Here is a 15,627-nt window from a genome sequence, read left to right on the forward strand (position 1 = left end):
AGAGAAATTTATTTCTTACATAAAAGAGGACACGAGGTGGGCAGTGCAGGGCTGATATGGCAACGCCATAGTCATTGTGTCTGGACCCACTATCTGTTTCATCAGCCTTGTGAGTGTATTTCATTCCTGAGATCACTTCCTATACTAGGATGGCAGCTGGAACTCCAGCCACTGTGTCTGTCTTACAGGCCAGAAGGGAGATGAATAGTGAAAAAAGAAAAAAATGGACCACTTCTATCAGATTCAGCTTTCTTTAAACAAAGCCCCACTAATACTTTTGCTCTCATTTCATTATTTAGAATTCAGTCATATGGCCATACAGGCTGGGAATTGTGGTCTTTTGTTCTGGATAACAGCATAACTAGACAATGATTTCTGTTACTTAGAAAGGGAGAATGGATATTGGGTAAGTATCCAGCAGCCTGCGAGACACCATCCTTGGTATCCACATCCTTTCCTACTGGTCTTTTACACTGATTTTATCAGAACATTTTGGACTGAAAATTCATTTTTTTAAAAATATTTATCTATTTGGGAGGGCCAGAGATGGAGGGAAAGGGAGAGAGTGGGAACATGAGTGGGGGAGGGGCGGAGGGAAAGGGAGAAGCGGACTCTCCACTGAGCTGGGAACCCAATGCTGGAGCTCCATCCCAGGACCCTGGGATCATGACCTGAGCCGAAGGCAGATGCTTAACTGACTGAGCCACCCAGGTGCCCTGGACTGAAAATTTAAATAACAGACACAGGTGAGGAGAAGGATTGAAAAGGAGTAGAATGGGGATTTTGGGGGCACTCATAGCATATGGTGAGAGTAACACAAAAAGCAAATTGTGGCGGGCACAAGTCATAATTGCAGTAGTGTTCCTTTAGAGTAAAACTCTTCCATAAAGTGACTAGTGAAGTCTGATTATATATTCACATAAAATACGTTATTAACAGGTTAATAAAAAGCAGTACTTTTTTTTTGTACTGTTATGTTAATCACCATACATTACATCATTAGTTTTTGATGTAGTGTTCCATGATTCATTGTGTGTGGTTAATACCCAGTGCTCCATTCAACACATGCCCTCTTTAATACCCATCACCAGGCTAACCCATCCTCCTACCCCCCTCCCCTCTAGAACCCTCAGTTTGTTTCTCAGAGTCCATTGTCTCTCATGGTTCGTCCGCCCTCCGATTTCCCCCTCTTCATTTTTCCCTTCCTCCTATCTTCTTCTTTTTTTTTTTAACATATATTGTGTTATTTGTTTCGGAGGTACAGGTCTGTGATTCAACAGTCTTACACACTTCACAGCACTCACCATAGCACATACCCTCCCCAATGTCTATCACCCAGCCACCCCAGCCCTCCCAGCCCCCACCACTCCAGCAACCCTCAGTTTGTTTCCTGAGATTAAGAATTCCTCATATCAGTGAGGTCATACGATACATGTCTTTCTCTGATTGACTTGTTTCACTCAGCATAATACCTTCCAGTTCCATCCACGTTGTTGCAAATGGCAAGATTTCATTCCTTTTGATGGCTGCATAATATTCCATTGTGTGTGTGTGTGTGTATATATATATATATATATATATATATATACCACATCTTCTTTATCCATTCATCTGTTGATGGACATCTTGGCTCTTTCCATAGTTTGGCTATTGTGGACATTGCTAAGCAGTGTTTTTTAATTGGGCTTCTTGTCCCTACATGGGAAGGGAGTGGATGAAAAAATTATCACTTTGTGTCATTTATTTAGGTATGTAAGAGAAGATTGATTATTGAACTGAGAGAGTTCTAAATGATCAGAGGGAAGTTCCTTTCCAATTCTCCCTCTCTCTTGTCCATCCCCCTTTAAAGAGTGGAAGACATGCTATGTCTGATTTCACATGGAGTTATGGGAGTTTTATTATACAGAAAAAGAAAAACAAAGTATTTTGGAGGAAAAACATTTCATTGGAAAAGTTTTGTTTTTTCCCCCCACCAACTGAAGGTAGTAGTAAGCTTCTGATCGTTACTTAAGTTTATTTCTTGTTTTATTTACAGCTTGGATCTCTTTATTGCTTTTGGTAATACATAAAAAGTTTTCATGAAAGTAGAGAATATTTTGCATGATATACATTTAAAAAAACAATATATGAAACTAAATGTCATGATCCATATTCTTATTTCCCTGTAAGATGGTGTGCTTTGGAATACAGGGTAGCTATAGTAAAGTCTTATTTATTTTCAGGGGAGATTAAGTACACCTACTTTTTTCTAAAGATGGCCTAAGTATGAATATTTATATGACTTTGTCATTTATACACACTCTATCAACTATCACATTTTAGATGACTTAAGTTTTCAATAAGTGACCTGAGGATTTGAATTAGAATGAGAAAACCTTCTACATCTTTATTTCAAGAGTGTATTAGGAACAAATTCTGACCTTAAGGGTCAAAGGTACTGGATGGATGATCATGGATTTAACAAGGAATTCTTTTCTGTCTCCTCTTTTCTATTGTGTTTTTTTTGTTGCTGCACAATTAGTAAACCCAGTTTACTAGTGTTATTGATGTTCTTTGTTTTGTTTTGTTGCTTGTGGAAACCTGATTAGAGCTTTTGAGAGTGAATTTTCAGTCAGAAATGATTTATTTTGTGTATCTAAGCTGGATTCCAGCTGTTTGAGGTTTTTCTCTTAGAAGTCTAGGTTTCATAGAGCATCTAGATTGAAAAGGCAGTTCTGGTTAGATGCCTCTCCTAGTCTTTCTTTTTTTTTTTTTAAGATTTTATTTATTTGACAGAGAGAGAGACACAGTGAGAGAGGGAACACAAGGAAGGGGAGTGGGAGAGGGAGAAACAGGCTTCCCGCCGAGCAGGGAGCCCGATGTGGGGCTCGATCCCAGGACCCTGGGACCATGACCTGAGCCAAAGGCAGATGCTTAACAACAGAGCCACCCAGGCCCCCCTTTCCTAGTCTTTCTTAAGCAGTTTAAATTCTTTGTTTTTCTAAGTTTCGAAGAATTTTACTTAGATTTTCATGTTAAAAATCGGTATTTAAGCTTCAATTTGTTACACTGATAGAATTATAGATTCCAAAATTTGCTTGTAAAAATGGCTAGTTTTTTATTTTGTTATGTTATGTTAATCACCATTATGTCATTAGTTTTTGATGTAGTGTTCCATGATTCGTTGTTTGCATATAACACCCAGTGCTCCATTCAGTACGTGCCCTCTTTAATACCCATCACCAGGCTAACCCATCCCTCCACCCCCCTCCCCTCTTGAACCCTCAGTTTGTTTCTCAGAGTCCATAGTCTCTCATGGTTCGTCTCCCCCTCTGATTTTCCCCCCTTCATTTTTCCCTTCCTACTATCTTCTTCTTTTTTTTAACATGTAATGTATTATTTGTTTCAGAGGTACAGGTCTGTGATTCAACAGTCTTACACAATTCACAGCACTCACCATAGTACATACCCTCCCCAATGTCTATCACCCAGCCAAAAAATGGCTAGTTTTAAGGAAGGAAGGGTTTTTTTTAATTACTTGTGCTTTTCTAATTTCAATTAATCAAATCAGAATTCACTCCAAGAAAAGTGCCACAGTATATATCAAAAGAACATTTCCTTAGTGCTTCTGATTCAGAAATTATAACCTCTAATAATGTGAAGAGACAAACTTCTATTCATATTTACCATATGATTTATCATACCCGAATTTTTTGCATGAATTCTTGCCTTCTTATTTTTTTCACCAAAATGTAAGCAGTTTCAAACATATAGTTTTGACTTACATGACTTGTCAGACTCTTCTGTTTATTATTAAAGCAGAGTTGCATATCTTCCTTCATAATGCTACAAATGTTAAAAGTTCTACACAATAACATTTTCTGGAAAGGTATTGGCCATCATTGTTCTTAAGACTACAGATTTCTGTTGACTTTCAAAAGTTGTTGGTTTTTTTTAGATAAGCTTTCAGTTTTATCATATTCAGATCATACATACCTGAGAGAGCATCTGTAAAAATCTCAATTCTGTTTTTATGTGAAGTCCCAGTTATAATATACTTCTCATGACACTATATCAGGTTACTTATCAGCTTACTTTTTAGAATGGTCATTTGTGATTGTTTCCTTGTTGACTATAATCCTTAGAAGAAAAGCCCCCCTTGAAAATTATATACCAGCACTAAAAATATATGTCTGTAATCATAATCTTACTGGGTTCAATTGATCAATAACCACCCCCTGAACTACCGTATGGTCACATTAACTTAGTATGGATTTCTATGAGGTTTTCATGGTTCTAATATCAATGAAGAGAAGAAAGTTGTATCTCACATTCTATTATCACAGTATTAATTTTAATCTTTAGAAAGTCACTTAACATACGCAGGCTGTCGTTACTTTTGTGATTATGTAGAAGTTCATTGTTCTGTATGGTAGCCACCAGCCACATACAGCTCTCGAGCACTTGAAATGGGGCTAGTCCAAATTTAGTGTGCTATAAGTATAAAGCACACACTAGATTTTGAAGACTTAGTGCAGAAAAAGGTGTAAATATCTCACTAATAATTCTTTTATGTTGATTATTTGTTGATATGATATATCTTAGATATATTGGGTTATGTAAAATATATTATTGAAATTAATTTCTCATCTTTCACTTTTCTTTTTAATATATGGCCATTAGCAGATTTAAAATTATATACACATAGCTTGCATTATATTTCTGTTGGACAGTGATACTTTAGCAGATATAAGACTAGAGATGATCTCTATGGATCCTTCTGTTCCCAGCATTGTGGTGATTCTGATTGATGTCCTGATTGACTATGGAGCCGTCATTTTATTTTTGATTGTTATGATATTGCTGTCTCTATTGAGGACTTTTACAGTATGTTACTTTGGAATGTAGAGCTCTTGGAAAATCCTTTCTGTTTCTCAGGGCATAAACCAAACTTCTTCGCTTTGGAGAATTTCACCTTTAAACTTTTTATTATGCCTAAATTTTTTCATTTCTGAAGTTGGATCTTTCTACCTGGTAAGCTGTTATCATGCCTTTCTTCATCATTTTATTGTTAAAAACCTCACATTTATTGATTTTATCTAGTGATCGCATTTTTCCATCCAAAACTTTTGACTTCTCAGAGTTTGAGTTCTGTCTTCATTAGGTCTAGAATGGATAATAGAATGAATGAATATAGGATTTAGAGTGAAAAGTCTTAGATTCTAATTCTGGTTCCTCATCTAATAACTTACTAACTTAACAATCCTAGACAAGACAATTGTCTTCCTAAACCTCAATCTTTTTATCTGTAAAATGGATATTATGAGGCTCCAATAAAACATTATGTAAATATTGTTACCATTTACCCATGTTCTTATTCAGAAATATTTTCCTTTTAACCTTCTTGACAGCATTCGACTTCAAGGGTACTGTCCTTTCCTAGTGTCCTTTATTCCTTGCTATTTACTCCTATTATTATTTTAGGTCTTCTCTTTCTCTCATCCATTGATATTTGTGTTTCCACGATCTTTAGTCCTTCTAAGAAACTATGGTTATAAAGGAAAAATAGAGCAAATATCTTATTGCTCACAAAATGAAAGCATCACTTGGGATTTGCATGTAGATTTTTAATAGCCGAGATCATAGACTGAGAGAAAAGTTCCAAATACCAAGAGTGGGGGAAGGGAGAGCACCACATATTGAAGAATACAAGACCCTAGGTGAAGGGAGAACCCAACACATACTGAATACTTATCATGTGCCAGGCACTGCTCTTGATAGATGATTTTATGTTACCTCATTTTATTTCATGTTCACTACAATTTTTTAAGGGAGTTTTGTTTTTTCCTCCTATCTTATAGAGAAAGGAACTTCGGGCCAGGCCATTAAGTAACTTGCTTTCAAGTAATTCAAGTCTCTCTTTATTGTTTATCTGCATTCCCCCCCCACCCCAGACCATTGTTTGGTAAGCACTATTTACTTTGGCTGCTTGAGTTCTATGCTAACCATGTAGATAGAGTTGGTCTCCAGTGTACTAGTGAAACTAAATGAAATTTGAGTGTTTTTAAACAAGGATACCAGATACGATATTTATGAAATGAATTTTGTACTGTTTTGGGAAACATAGATCTCTAGACCGGTCTTTAGAGTGGGTGGAAGGAGGGTGGTGGTAATTCAGAAGGCCTTCCTTTCCCGAGCTAAAAATGCCAACAGAACTTTCAGGTCTGAAAGCTGCTCAACACTCAAAGTGAAACCCTCTCAGTGTCTGGTTTTCTTTCCCACATTCCCTTAGGACCTGGCTCTCACTCTTCAGCCAGCTACTTCCGTTACGGGTAGGCAAAGCTAAAATGGTAATTGTAAATTTGTGAATTATGCTGTGCCTTTCAGGGCTAACTCCAGACTCACTTGAAATGTCTTCACAAATGTGGCTTATAACAATCTGCGTGCTTCCCTCAAAGCTTTCCTCTCTGTCCATGCTTTTCTGCTTATTAGCTCCCTCGTGTTCTACCCCATACATGTCTCTTAGGTTCCACCAGTCCATTCTTCCCTCCTGACTTGCTGACTTCGTTTTTGGAACGGCCAAAAGATGCCGGATACTTTGTGCTTTCGAAGTCTTATGGCAAATGTGCTCTATGGACTCCAGTGTAGAATTTGTGGCAGGAATGAATGGACTCTTGAGAAAGAAATACCGTATTTTCAAGTCCATGTTCTCATACTAAAGAAGGCCGGACAAGACATTTATAAAATATGATTTCTAAGTGCACAGGTTTCTAAAGAAATCTTTTTTCCCTTAAGGAGAAAAGAGGCATCTGTTGTATTTCTAGAACAAATAACCCTTAACCTCTTTCTTCTTCATTTTCTCTTTCATTTACATGAATGAATATTTGAGAAGCTCTTATCTCCACGTTCAGACCTCTACAATTTTTCTACTTAAAAAAGAAAGTTATGTGAAGTGTTATTATTACATTGGGTAATTTTATTTCAAACTAAATACCAGAATATTATAATTCTTTTATCCTACTGTGTGATTGTCTTTTGTACTTTCACTTAATTCTCCCTCCTCTTTAGCCTCTTGGAATTTTGCCTCTGAAGCTTGAATTTCCTTCCCTTTCTTCTACAAAAATGAGATGCAGAACAAGGCATGGCTTGAAGTCAAAGTAAATTCCCATCTTTAAGTTCTAGCAACCGATACAGGCTCCTTAAGGCCAAAGCCTGCCTATTAGCCACTTGGCTGTTGGGTGACTATATGTTCTAGGAAAGGGTACTGGACTAACTCTAAGAATGTGGAGTGTTGATATACTGTTACCAAAAATTAAAAAAAAAAAAAACCACTCTGTGTATTAAGTATTTGTCTGGCAGGATACTGAAAACCTAAAATATAGCCCACACATACAAACTTGTTGGAAGACAAAATACATTTTTCACCAAGTTAGAGTCTCATAGTGAGAAAAGCCAAGCTAGTTTGGATTTTAAAGTTTTCCTCCCATTTTCCCCTACTACCAAGCTCCACAGGGCCCCCTAATCATGTAGCACTGAAAAGAAAGTACTTTCTGCATTTTTAAATACTGTTACTGCTTTTGACTCCCCAGCATCTCAGTTTACATATGCGAAGGAAAATAAAAAAACTATAAGGAACAGACATTAGCTAGGATGGTATTTAGGAGGGAATTAAGATGTAATTAGAATTACTTAGGTGTGCCCATACATCAGTTTTGCCATCTTTAAAGCAGAACATAGGTAATCCTAAAACTGTGTGTGTATATAAATCTTGTCAGCTTTTTAATATATTCTTAAACATTTCCCAGTGGAGGTTTGTTAAATGTTCTGAGATATTTTCTTGCTAAATATTAGATTATATACACATTAAATACTCTACAATATTTTCCTGTAAAATGTTGCACATGAATGGTTCACCTTTCAAAACTGGTAAAAGCAAGAGTATGTTGCAGAAAGTCAGCTTATAAAAAATGTAGATGGTACTGTAAGCGGTATACCCTGGTTATTTGCTATAGCACTTAATTCAACAGAGCTCAGATAATTTCCACATATGGAAATATGATGGACTAATACAGAAATAGATAAGCCCTTGAAGGTAAAATATGATTTTGACCATTTGACTATTTAGTTGGTATTAGAAGTTTTTTTACTTTGGGTAGAGTGTTAATTATACAATATTTTTTCTACTTAGAACAAAGAAGGTATCTTCAGTGGTCTCTAGAATATGTTCCAGTGCACCTCATACAAATTTGGTATTGATTTGGTTTTTTACTTTGGTTTTACTTCGAAACCTAGAATCAAACTGGGACTGTATCAGGTTTGAGCAAATCATAAAAATTTGTGGATAATTTGCATCAGAATTTTTAAGTTTTGCAGAATCTGAAGGACCGTTCAATTCAGTCCTTTCATTTTATACTTGGAGAAACTAAGGCTGAGAATCTCAGTATGTTTCTGTTTAAGGTTTTGTAACTGTTTAGTCAAAGAGCCAGAACTAAAAATGAGAATCTCAGACTCTGGCTTATCATAAATTAATTATGGAGTCTAAACTGGGAGAAGAATGTTCACTAGAAAGAAAAGAGTTAACCTCTCACTATAGCAGAACATATATATCTCTCGACCTATTTGTAGATGAACCAGTCATTTCTGTCGAAATTCATGATAACCTTAAGACCATTCTAAGTCATTAATGTTGTTGGCTCCAGTAAGTGAAACACTGCTCAAGTAAGAATAGCTGTCTTTCCTTTCTCTTGCATTTCTAAATTATCAATGCCACATGATTGATATCTCAGAAATACCTTCCAGATGGCTTTACTGTTTGTTTACTGAACTGTGTTGCAAAACTGCTTGTTCCTCATTCAGGCTGGTCAGATAGGGTTGGTTTTTGTTTTTGAGGTAAAGAAGACTGTTTGCATATAAATTCATTGTGTTTTGTGTGTGTGTTAAAAAAAAAACTTCATTTTTCCAAGTAGTTTGATGAATTAAAACCTTTTTATTTTAGTTTTTTATCTGTGTAGAATTTTACTTTTAATAAAGCTTGGGGGAAAGTAAAACATCCCTTTCTAAAGTTTCTCAAAAAATATCAGGGTATCCCTGCAAACAGTCCCTTTTTCTTCCCTCCATTACTCAACCCAATCCCCCCAAAATATTTGCAGAAGTGGAGTTCTAAAGCTGGTAAGAGCCATCAAACTTAGGATTTCCCATGAGATCCTCTTAGAAGGGATTAAGAAGACTTCAGGAGCCCCTTCTCCTCCACACCCTCCCCTAGTGCTCCATCTTTTCTGTCTTTTGTCACTCATTTCCCTCCCTGAGGTTGATTTGCTGGTTTTGTCATCTTAAAATTATAATGCCTAAAGGATGATAAATTCTGTGTTCAGTGAGTAGTTTTGAGATTTTTATAACTCTTTAATTGCCGGCATTTAATCCTGTGTTTAGAAAGCTATGTGTTACGATGCTCAAACCCTCTGGCGCTTTCCCCGTCTCCTCCCAAAAGACCACCAACAAAACCCCAGGCAGTAACAATGTATTGAGCACCTTCTCTGTTTCAGACCTAACTCTATGTCCTACAGCAGTGCTCTTACGGGAAGTCATACTATGTGATTTTACATTTGAGGAAACGGAAGCCCTCTGAGGTCAAGTGATTTAATCATTAGTCTCTACAAGTTCTCTTGTGCATTCAGTTTTGCAGTCACTTCCTACCCTTACCCCATCCCTGGTACCAGGGAAATGCCGATCTGCTTCCTGTCACTATAAATGAGATTCTTTCCCTAGAATTTCATATAAGTAGAATCACACAGTATACAGTGTTGGGTCTGGCTTCTCCTCCACATTTTTTTGAGATTCATCTGTTCTGTTGAGTATATCACCAGTTCGTTTTTTTTCACTGCTGAGTAATGTTCCCTTATATGCCACAGTTTACGCATTCATATGTCTGTGGAATCCTTTCCAGGTCCAGTCAACTTTTCATTTGACAGTTTATGTCATATGTATTGTCCCAGATTTGTAAATAATTAGGTTATAACGTGATTATATCTTTGTATCTTTGGAGGGAGGGCTGTAATGTTGGACCTTTTAGATAATGGTGTTAATGTCCTGGCAGATGCTGTCCAATTTCCTCTTGCTATTCGTGGCTCGATCTTTCAACTTAGGGTTTAAGCTGATGAGTTTGACATGGGTAGGGATTATTACATTTTCTTTATAGTCCTCCCACTACTGAGGACAGGAACTACCATACACTCACCTTTGTAGTTTGTAACTTCACAGTAATAACAGAAGCAGTAGTAATAGGTGATATTGAGCACTTAGTATAATAATTATATGAAGTTGGTGCTATTTTTTGCATTTTACCTGTAAACAGACACAGGATTTATACGACTTGCTTGTCTGATTCTGTAGCCCTCCCCTTTTAACTCTGCTGCCTCAGTGCTTAATAATTGTGGGACAAACAAATGAACGTGTAGAAGAATAAGGATTGCTTCATAGTTCTCTGGATATGGTGTTAGTTACACAAAAGTATATAACTTCGTCTGAAATGACTCATTGGTAGTCTTAGTTTTCATCATCCTTCCCTGTTCCCACAATAAATGATGTGACTTTATTAATCATATACACACAGAGCAATATCTAGAACTCCATTATGGTTGCCAGAAATGAGGTTACTCTCTGAGGCAGAGACAGTCTAGATGAATTCCTACTTGGATGGTGACAAGCAAGTAATCGGTCTTCATTATGTTAAAGCACTGAGATTTTTTGGCTTGTTTACTGCAACAGCTAGTGTTAATGACCTTGATTTTATTTATTTATTTTTTTAAAGATTTTATTTATTTATTTGACAGAGAGAGAGAAAGAGATCACAAGCAGGCAGACAGGCAGGCAGAGGGAGAGGGAGAAGCAGGCTCCCTGCTGAGCACAGAGCCCGATGCGAGGCTCGATCCCAGGACTCTGGGATCATGACCTGAGCCGAAGGCAGACACCCAACTGACTGAGCCACCCAGGCGCCCCATGACCTTGATTTTATAGTGTCATTAAGTTTCATACTTTATGTCTGTATTTAGTTGTGGTTTTGAAAGGAGTTATTATTTTTAAACTAATTTGTTAATCTATCAAAAGATATTAAAAATCTGTCTTAAAGTTGATGTGTGGTTTAATCTATTATCTTAAAGAACAATATAAGTTTTTAGATGGCTTTAATATCTGTTGCTTTCAACAGAATTCAGTTTGTAAGTTGACATGTTACAAAGTTTAAACAAATATTACTAAATTAGATTAATTTAGAAGTAAATAATGAGATGAGATTCAGTAGTAGGTCCTGAAAACTCCACTTGGAATATCATTGTTAAACACAAATCTGGTCATGTCATTCTTGTGGAGCATAGGGCCTTTTGCCTTATAGGTAAATTTCAAACTCAATTTGGGGTGGTCTGGCCTGTGCCAGTCTCCCTCCACTCTGCTTCCTTGTCTCCAGGCTCCAGTTACATTAAACTTCCTCAGTTCCCAAAATACTCAATGTTCTCTTTTCTCTAAATCTTATAGATACTGTCTCTCCCTGCTTTCTTCTTCCCCTTCTTCCTTTACATACCACCTTAAATATGGCATTTTTCTGGCTAGCCTTCCATGACAAAGCCAAGGTTAGGCACCCTTCCTTTGTGCTCCTATAAACACTGTGTCCCTTATATTGATACACTTTCTGTAATATTGTAGCACTTTTCACTTATATGTATACCCCACTGGATGGTGAACTTCTGGAAAACAGGGAAAATAGCTATTCCCAGCACTTGGCAACCTGCCTGGTATAGAGTCAACTCAGAGTAAATATTTGTGAAATATTGAATATGTGAATAAGTGAATGAATGATGAATGAGTGTGAATAATGCCCCAATCTACAAACTTTATGGTCTTACTTTTTTTACTCAGGTACAGATCCTAGTAAATTAACAAGCTAACTATATCAGCGTCCCAGTCCTGCCTTTTAGACTTGATAGTTTTACATTACAGTCACTTACATTGCATTTGAGGTATTTAAAATAGCTCTAGGGGCACCTGGCTGGTTCAATCTATAGAGCATGCAACTCTTGATCTCAGGGTCATGATTTCAAACCCCATGTTGGGTATTGAGCCTACTTAAAAAAAAAAAAAAAAACATTAAAAAAAGATGAGCGACTCATATTTTAGACTTACTTATGCATATTTATGTCTATATAAATTCATGCCAAATTATCAGTATAAAAAATCAATACAAATTGATATTAAGGACAATCATTGGAAGTTGTTAATAAGTGTCAGGGTAGCTAATTTAAACATATACAAATTTCTGGGCACCTGGGTGGCTCAGTCAGCTATGCATCTGCCTTTGGCTCAGGTGTTGATCCCAGAGTCATGGAATCGAGCCCCAGGTCAGGCTCCCTCCTCAGCAGGGAGTCTGCTTCTCCCTCCCCCTCTGCCCCTCTCCATTGCTCGTGCTCTCTCTCTCTCTTTCTCTCAAAATAAATAAAATCTTTTTTAAAAAGTTTCTCAAAAAATATACACAAATTTCTTTAGAAACTGAATGTGAAAAACGCCCAAACTCTAGAATTGCTGTTAAAAAAAGAATCCAAAAAAGTTGGTACCCAATTAGAAATATATGAAGTATGATGTTATCAGTTACTACACAGATAAAAATTTCTCTCTTTCAACATATATCTTTTGAGTGACTAATATGTTATGCATTGCTGTAGGCACTCGGGATACATAATTGAACAATGTTAACTTCCTGAATGCTTTTTTTTTTTTTTTTTTATTTAAAATTTTTTTTTTTTTTTTTATTTGAGAGAGAGAGAGAGAGAGAGAAACAGCATGACAGGGGAGAGGGTCAGAGGGAGAAGCAGGCTCCCCGCTGAGCCGGGAGCCCGATGTGGGACTCGATCCCAGGACTCTGGGACCATGACCTGAGCCGAAGGCAGTCGCTTAACCAACTGAGCCACCCAGGCGCCCAACTTCCTGAATGCTTTAATAAATAGGAAAAAATGGAGCCTAGAACACATGCACACACACACGTTTATGCATATATGTAAAATACTAATTAGTATGTTTTAGATAAGCCTATTTCTGAAACCAATACCAAAAGATTTTAGGATTATTTAAAGTGAGATATTAAAGTTACTGTGAAAAAAAACTAAATGATGGTAGGATTTGGGAGGAAAGGGGGAATTGTGCTTTGAATTTCCTTAAATGTAATAAACAAATACAATTGATCTTCAAGAATAATATACCTGGCCCGTATGGTAGACTGTGTTATTGTTCAGAAACCTTTGCTGCTCCTCCCTATCCTATTGGCCTCATGCCAGGCCTTAGCTTTGCCTTGACTAATAAAATAAGAGTGGAAATGATTTATGTTTACTTATGAGCAGAAGTTTTGAGTCAGAACATAGTGTCCTATATTCTCTTTTCTTCTCTGCTCTGACAACCAGCAGATGTGATAGATGCTTCTTCCTCACCCTAACGTCTGAAATAAAAATGACCTATAAGACGAGCCATTGCCAACCCTTGTTTGACATGTAACATGAGCAAGAAAAAAAAAAATGTTGAAAGCCATTGAAATTTTATTACGGCAACATAACCTCACCCAGTGGTTGTCCAACTTGAGCATGCATTAGAATCACGTGAAGATTCTGTTAAAAGGCGATTGTACAGGTTTTACACTGTTGGGCCCCTTAGAGTTTCTGAATTCAGTAGGTCTGGGGTGGGGACCAAGAATTTGCATTTCTCACAAGTTACCATCAGATGCTGAGGTGCTTCAGAGCCCGCACTTTGAGAACTCACCTTTCCTGATACAGCCCGTGAATTCATATTCCTGGATACTCTAATTACTTAATAAATATTACAGCAACAAAATGCAGACTATTTCCCAACTTCATTAATAAAGAAGTAAACTCTGTAAAATGCTCCTTTGATTTGTGGAATATGGACACACAAAATGTCGTAAGAAACCCTAAATTTGGTAGAGTGGATTAGATAACCATGGAAATTACTATCATATTAGTCAGATTCAAATAAAAGGTGCTAAAAATATACAAAGAGCAAAGGGAATTTGAGAAAGAAACAGTCACATCTGATTGTGGGAGAAAATGCCATCCTGATGGACTTAGTAGGAATTCTCTCAAAAAAGGAGGGTAGTTAAAGAGGTCATTGCATATGGAAGGACCACGGATGACCAAAATGAGAGAGGTGAGAAAGTGTGAAATGCATCTGAACGTAACACTAATAGAGTTCGCTACTGAGAGACAGATAAAGGAGAGTCTCTTTCAGAAGTCCAGTTTCTAACTTGGTCTGTAATGAAACACAGTGAAGCTTCAGTTCAGTACTGTTTTTTGTATTCATGTTTACATTGAGGTGCTTTGGGAGTTTTTGTTGCTAAAGGTGGCAAATTAATACCAAGGGTAGGCCTTATGATTGTCCAGGAAGTCCTGGAGAGACTGCTGTGAATAATAGCTATTGTCGAAGAGGAAGTGGGTGAGAGAGGCCAGCATGGAGTCTTGACCAAAGGACACTCCCCAGTACGTCAGGTTTAGCTAGGAGACATGTGGAAGTGAGGAAATGGAAATTGGTTCCATGCGCTTCAGTCCTGTGTAAAGTCTTTGCATAGAACTAGTTGGAAGAGCATTGCTCTCTGTGTTCACATGTTTTGTGGTTTCTTTTCTATGGCCCAAGGTCCCACTGCTTCTCTGTGGTATTTCTCCTCCACAGGGAGACCTCAGCAGGCAGAAAGGGAGTTGACTGGGATGTAGAATGATTTTAGTGTTGTGTGAGGGTGTCTAGGAACAAACTGTTTTCAGGGAGATCACTTAACCTCTTTGGGCCTTGGTTTCTTAATTTGTAAAATATAATTCTCTCAGGTTCCAGTATTCCATTTTTCTAATACTTTCGGCCAACAAAATTCCGGTATGTGTTAACTTGCCCAATTTCTATTATACATACCACAAATTAAGTTCATAATCTTTGAGATGCATGAAGTACGCTGCAGTATTTGAAATAAATGTATTTCTTTTAGAGTTAGGATACTCTGTAGTGCTCAATCAGAAAATAGTTTTCTAAAAGCTTCCAAAATTTTGTTTTTACTCCATTACCTATAGATGGCGTATTTTATTTTTAGATTTGAACTTTGATACTGAATAAGCATAAACTTATGAAAAAGCATGGCCTAATGTTATAGTTTCAAATAGCTGCTTATTTTGTTCAGTATGAAAACCAATTGCCATTATTATTTTAATGACATAGATACCAACATGCATTTGAAAACAAATTAATGTTGATTCAAAGATTCTGTATAATTGAAAACATTTGTTTTAATCTTTTACAACCATTATGGGAGGGAGAAAAAATGAAAATACTTGCCAGTCTTGAAGTCTTTAAAAAATGGATTGGTTCAGAATTGTGGTTATAATTCTGTTTAATGTAAATAATTTGTGGCTATTGCAATGCCATGATCTTAAGGAACTTGCAAAGTTTTTCCTTGGATTTACATAAAACACCATTTTGATCTTAAATTTGGCTTTTGCCTCTAGTTAATTTGTCAGGTCTAAACACATGCCATTTCCTCAGCAATTGCAAACAGGCCTTTCATGTTAGGTCCAATACAACTCAAATCTACTCCTTTTACAAGTATTTTAAAGCTTGACT

The sequence above is a fragment of the Halichoerus grypus genome, unplaced genomic scaffold (genome assembly GCF_964656455.1).
Source record: "Halichoerus grypus unplaced genomic scaffold, mHalGry1.hap1.1 HAP1_SCAFFOLD_126, whole genome shotgun sequence".
Lineage (NCBI taxonomy): Eukaryota > Metazoa > Chordata > Mammalia > Carnivora > Phocidae > Halichoerus > Halichoerus grypus.